At 44.4% G+C, this 6882-nt stretch overlaps 1 long non-coding RNA gene across 1 annotated transcript; it reads left to right on the forward strand.

Annotated features, from left to right (window-relative positions):
• The first annotated feature begins 179 nt into the window (after positions 1 to 179).
• LOC308479287 lies at positions 180 to 2684 on the forward strand. The gene is made up of 2 exons (XR_013987594.1): positions 180 to 1359; positions 1722 to 2684. It is a non-coding gene; the product is annotated as an uncharacterized lncRNA (long non-coding RNA).
• Positions 2685 to 6882: the final 4198 nt, after the last annotated feature.

The raw sequence follows: 6882 nt of genomic DNA on the forward strand, positions 1-6882 counted from the left end.
AAAATGTAGAGGGGGCTTCAACCATAGAGGTGAGAAGTGGCAGAGCGACTTCTAGGGGAAGAGGGCAGGAGGCAGAAGCTTGGCAGAGAAAGCAATGGCGCTCTCGGGAATTGTGGCGCCAGCCCTGCTTGGCGTTAAGGCTGCTGTTTTACTTGACTTCGCAGCAGGTGCAGTTTCGCAGAGTTCAGATGGACATCAGTGGGACCAGTGCAGACTGCAGACCCTCCAAGTGTCTCTAATTTCCAGGGACGGTCCCAAATTTACAGCAGCCGTCCCGGTTTCTGATTTGATCCCTATTTTCATTGGAGAAAAGTTGGAGGGTATTGAGTTATTCGGCACCCGAACAAAGGAAATAAGTAACTATACAACTTTTAAGAAGTCATCTGAAGGCAGCCTTCTATAAGGAACTTAATGTTTTATTATGTTTTTACATATGTTGGCAGCCACCCAGAGGGGCTGAGGCAACCCAGTCAGATGGGCAGAGTATAAATAGTAAAAAAAATATTATTACTATGGAATAGGACGTCCCTATTTTGATCAAGAGAAATGAATCCCTCCCATAGTTCATATGTTCTGCTTCAAACTTTTTTGTTCCGGCAAGCCTGCCAAGAAATGTAATTTTAACAACCACTTTTGTTCTTAAAGTCTGCTTATTTTATTTATATTCTTATTTATTATCCATTTTTTATTTATGCTAGTATTTATAGCCCACCCGTCGCATAAAATATCAGTAGGGTGTACAACAAAATTTACACGCACAATGAAAACAGTACAGAATGATCATAAAAATGACTGGCTTATCTTTAAAAAGTGTAAACAACTGAATAGGACTGTTGACATAAGGAGCAGTCTTCAAAGAGGTTCTGTAAGTTGTCAGTGAGGATACTAGCTGAATCTAGAAGCTGAATCTTAGCTGGAATCTTAGCTAGAAAAGTCTTCGACAGCATGGGACCGATGACACTAAATGTCCAACCTCAGGTTGAAACTAGTTGGGCTTCTGAAACACAAGGGGCAAATAATGACACTCCTCCAGATGATCTCAGAGATACAGTGGTACCTTGGGTTAAGTACTTAATTCGTTCCGGAGGTCTGTTCTTAACCTGAAACTGTTCTTAACCTGAAGCACCACTTTATCTAATGGGGCCTCCTGCTGCCACCGCGCCACCGGAGCACGATTTCTGTTCTCATCCTGAAGCAAAGTTCTTAACCTGAAGCACAATTTCTGGGTTAGCGGAGTCTGTAACCTGAAGCGTATGTAACCTGAGGTACCACTGTAATTCTGATAATTTTTTTATTCCTACTCTTTTAAAGTCTATTTTTATTTGCCCCCCACTCCAGCCTCATTGATTGGTTTGATAGGTAAAGGGACCCCTGACCATTAGGTCCAGTTGTGGCCGACTCTGGGGTTTCGGCGCTCATCTCGCTTTATTGGCCAGGGAGCCGGCGTACAGCTTCCGGGTCATGTGGCCAGCATGACTAAGCCGCTTCTGGCAAACCAGAGCAGCGCATGGAAACGCCGTTTACCTTCCCGCTGGAGCGGTACCTATTTATCTACTTGCACTTTGATGCGCTTTCAAACTGCTAGGTTGGCAGGAGCAGGGACCGAGCAACAGGAGCTCACCCTGTGGCGGGGATTCGAACCGCCGACCTTCTGATCGGCAAGTCCTAGGCTCTGTGGTTTAACCCACAGCGCCACCCGCGTCTCCCGATTGGTTTGATAGAACCTCCCAAACTGCACAATGGAAGGAAAGGAGAGAGTGTCCCATCTGGCAACCCCAAATGTTTCCCATGGCGGATTGATTGCCTTAGCACAATGTTGAATTCCACCGACTGCTATTTTTAATGAATGCTTTATATCATTTCATGTAAACTGTTTAGAGTGTATGCATTTATAGTAGTGTATAAATCTTGCTAAACTTTATATAGTTTCATTTCACAGATCCAAGAACATGCATTCATAGCCATGCATCCATTTCTGGAGAGGGCTTGGCTATGAGCTTAAATGTAATACCTGTGAGAACATGATACCTAACTGTATGGGAAAGCGGGCGGGCATGTCTACGAATCCCGATGACTTTCTGAATGATCTGGAGGACTTTGATCCAAACCCAAACATATTTTAATATTACAGCTTTCAGCTTAAGCCCTGCTGTGGAGGTTTGACAGAGCTACAGGTTTTGCAGTAGTATTGCCGGAGTCTATGTCAACAAAAGTTTGATTACTTGTCTCTAACTAGCAGGCTTATTCACTCAACAGCCAGTTACAGAGCTAGTTGTCCTGCATCTTGTTACACGCACTTAACATGTAGTAAATAAGCAACACAAATCACGAATCTGCTTGGGCATGGAATCAGCTATGGCAAAGGAGAATAAAACTGTTCATGGAAAGAAAACATTGGCTACACAGGGCACTTTTTCTGCCCAAGAGTCACTGATGAAAATGACAACTGTACCAGCAAGGGCAGCAGTATTCACTTCCACATTAGTGAATTCCTGGGCTTTAGATCCAGTAATGGTATTAAAAAAATTATATTATGCCCTCCAACTTTAATAAATAGTACTGTTGGCACCCAGTTTATTAAAAACATCCATCCTTATTTCTTTGACTGGTTAGTCTCTCTGCACAAAAATGTGTTCATTGTCATTTCTGTATTTCAGATTCCAATAAAATTACATTTATTTGAATGACATCTCTTATGTTTGTTTGTATTCCTCATAGGATTTGCTCAGCAAATTTTGTGGTGGTTTTAATTATCAAACCTCTCCTTTCTGGCAAGAAAATCCCTGTTTGGCTGTCCTTGGCAGGATATTTTTCCCTGAAGGAGAAATGGTCCTTCAGGACCTGGGGAATGGTTGGACAGTGGTACCTCGGGTTAAGTACTTAATTCGTTCCGGAGGTCCGTTCTTAACCTGAAACTGTTCTTAACCTGAAGCACCACTTTAGCTAATGGGGCCTCCTGCTGCCGCCGCGCCGCCGGAGCCCGATTTCTGTTCTCATCCTGAAGCAAAGTTCTTAACCTGAAGCACGATTTCTGGGTTAGCGGAGTCTGTAACCTGAAGCGTATGTAACCTGAGGTACTACTGTATTGGCAGCCTTCTTGAATTCTGTTCAGATCCCCATTGTTCATTGCTTTGGTGTAGGAAAAAATCAAATTCAGCATGTCACAATAAAATTCCATCTTCAAAACTTTCTACTCGAACGGTCTACTTGATAATTCTTTGTGATGACTCTGTCCAAACATGCTGTGCATCCCTTACATTCTGGGCTTCAGTATGGGCTTTGTAGCTCCTTATGACACCTGACACTCTGTCATCTGGGGTAGGGGCATGTGTGATGTATAGCCTCAGTAGGGCCATCATTCATGATGACGTAGCTTCCCCCCCCCCCTTTCTAGCAAAAATTAAGTTCCAGCAGCAACAGAGGACATGACAACGACAAGGGAGCTGTTAATGATCTCAAAATATGTGAGGTGAGAGTCAAAGCCCTTGCTTCCATCTTGAAGGCAGTTGTACATGTATACTCTGAAGGTGGGGAGAGGGGAACTGAGGAGGATCCTTTGGATAGCAGCTCCTCATGGAATGCTGCTCCAGAAGGCCCTAGGAGGAGGCTGTGGAAGATGCAGGGAGGCCTCTGTGTGTAATGGCTGTGGTTAAAATCTCCCATACCTGAATAGGGCAGCCATGGCACTGGTTTGTTTTACATCCATGATGTTTTTTCCTGCATAGAGAAATATATAAATAATAAATTACTATCATCATCATTATCAAGGTAACTGGCATACAAAAAAAATGTGTGTGAGTGTTCGCATGCCTGTTATTGAACATACTGGCTTCCCTACCTGTGTAATCACTTTAAATAGAGGGCAATATCCAAGTCAATAGATCTGCTAGCACACTGGTCTTCACTTGGTGGGTCGTGCCCTGATCCAAGGTGGGACACAGCGGCAGCACTACCACCATGCAAATATATTGTCATGAGTTTGGGTGTCAGAGTTTGTGGGTACAAGGGTCCTGGAATTAGTAAGTGTTAGGATTTAATCAGTGGTTGGAGGGAAAAACAGGAAGTCGTACTCTTAATAGCTGGACCCAACTTCCTGCGTTGAGCAGATTGCTTGAGAGGTGGGCCATTAAGAGACTCTGCCAGCTGGCGGATGAGTGGGGCCCCTCCCAGAGCTCTGAGGTAGTCAAGACAATGCCCAAGTTTTTGTTAGGAGGAAGTTTAAGATTTTCCATTGGCTATGGCATGATCGAGGGGAAATGGTGTCAGTCTGTTAAATGCGGCAAGCTGGAGACAGGGTGGGGGCAGAGCACAATATAGGCTAACAGTTTGGATCAGAGGCTGCAGCAGTGGGAGAAATGGAACCCTCTGAGAATGTAGTGATGGGACCCGCCCCTCCATCATAGGCTCAGGCTGTATACATGTGTTAATAAACCATGTAACATAAAGACACCACAGTCTCCAGTGTGCCTCATTTCCAAACGAAACACGAACCTTGCGTAAGTGCCTGGACCCTTGGAATCTTATACAGGTGTGGAGAGTGGGGTAGCATGTAACAATATGGTAACAGATTTAAAAAGGGGGTCCCCAAATGCATGCATGAGTTAAAGCTGGGTCCTGGGTTTTGAAAAGGCTTACACTAGCACAAGAATTCCTACTTGTGCCATGGAACCACTCCTCCCTTTTCTTTCAGCACACCCCAGTTCTGGGAACCCCAGAACAGATTTAGGGAAGAAACGAGGGCGGAGAAATGCAGTTGTGCCACCAGAAATCCTTGTGCTAGCAGATATGCTTAGTAGGCTACAACACATTCACCTGTCCTGTACTGCATATGTGACAATGTACAGTACAGAGTTTTCCCTACATGAAGGTTATTGCCATAAGAAAAAGTTTTGTGTGAACCAGGCCACAGATACAGTATTCGGGCCTGTTTTAAATACAAATGTCCTGAAGATGGCAGTATTGTTTTACTGGGATACAGTGAGCTGCCACTTCAGATGCAGGTCTTCTTAAACCTTCGATTCTAAACATTCAGCTTGTTTTCTATATCCTGTCCTAGGATCTCTCAGGGTGAACATCTTAAGATGGAATTTGAGCAGAAACAACTTTGACAGGTGCTTTCCACAAGAATGTTTTTCGTGGTGACTAGGATTGTGGCCCCAAACTGGGACAAAATGGCTATTGTCTCTATAAAACATGTTGGAGATTTAATTTGTGTTTTAATCAGTGCTATTTTTCTAGAAAAAAAGGTGCCGGAACTCACCATGAACACCTCCCTTGTTCTCTTATAATGGCAATGGCACCCACCTGAAAGGTGCCAGAACTGAGTTTTGGCGAGTTCCGGCTGAAAAAAGGCCCTGGTTTTGATATTATGGAGTCTCTTGACTTACCTAGTTCAGTCTTCCTTATAGCTTTGCAGTCTGTTGGGCCCACCTGAGGCCTTCTAGTCTGAGCTTCAAAGAAAGCGGGAAGAGCGAGGGGGATGGATTAAGTCACCTAGGGCAGGGTGTAAATTCTTAATAAGAATAGAAAGCATGGGCTTGAGCTTTTTTCCGCTTATCCTGTGCTTTCTAGGTACAGGTCTGAGTGGTTTAGCCAGGGCTTTTTCCCCCCCAGATGGAACTCACCAGAACTCAGTTCTTTCAGGTGGGCGCCATTGCCATTATAAGAGAATGAGGAAGGCGTTCATGGTGAGTCTCATCACCTCTTTTTCTAGGAAAAATACCTCTGCGTTCAGCCTTTGCCCTGCAGTTTTCCTCAGGGAAAACCTGCTGTCTAGCAAAAAACTGGACAAAAGGCAAATCTGTGGAAAACCCAATTGCCATTTGTTCCGATTTAGCGCTAAACAGTGAGTTTCCTAGGGAGAAATGGTGGGGCAAACAGAATTGTGGGTGCGCCCTAAATCCATTGTGTGAGCCTGTCAAGTTTACACCTATGCATGGAGAAACATGTCATTCTCACAAGAGGGCCAGTTCCAAAATATATCACTATTCGCATATTTTGGTAGAGGGGTGTGTGGTTATTTTAAGTCCAAGATGCAACTAGGACAATGGCCTTCACACCTAGCTCTGTGACAGTACACAGTCTCTCCCTTTTTCCAACTCGCTTTTCTCCCCAGGAAAACAGCTGCTGCCTTCAGCCGGACTCAACAACATTCCTGTGAGAAGCACCTGCAAATTCGCAGCTCTTGCTTCTGCAGAAAAAAAGGAGGAGGCCAGAATGCCATCTTGTTTGGGGAGGAATGGCAGAACCTGTTTGAGGCCTGTCAGCCCTATCACATTCCAGCTATAAATTAAAAATTGTTGGCCGCATTCCCCAAGGTGTGACAGCTTTTACCCCGAAAGCCTTGTCCTTAACCTCACAGAAACAGAGGCTCTTAACATGGCTGCACTATGGGATCCTGGAAGGCGCACAAGCCTATAAACCAATTAAACCAATTCATGTTGAGCACCACTGGCTAGATTGAGGTGAAATGTGTGTCATGTTTCAAGATTAAAATTCTAGAGCAGAACCAAGTCCTGTTAAAGCCTGACATAGTCCCGTCCCCCCCAACATTTCTTTTGCTAATGACTACTTGATGGGGCGGGGGGAAGAGATACTTTGACAAAATGCCCACCAGTAAAAGGTCCTGCCACTAATTGCCACTACTATCAGAGGGAGAGACCATTCATCTTTGACAAATTTATGCACACTTGTGGAAGTATGCAAAAACTACATTTTCACAGTGGAGAAGCAGATACAGATTCTTCTGTCTTTATCATCACTATGTTCGTAGCCATTCATGCTTTAGTAGCCTCCTGACTAGACTACTGCAATGTGCTCCATCTGGGGCTGCCCTTTGTAAACGCATTAAAAATTCCAACTGATCCTAAAAGGTGATGCCAG

The sequence above is a fragment of the Podarcis pityusensis genome (genome assembly GCF_964106645.2).
Source record: "Podarcis pityusensis genome assembly, chromosome: 1".
Taxonomy (NCBI): Eukaryota; Metazoa; Chordata; class Lepidosauria; order Squamata; family Lacertidae; genus Podarcis; species Podarcis pityusensis.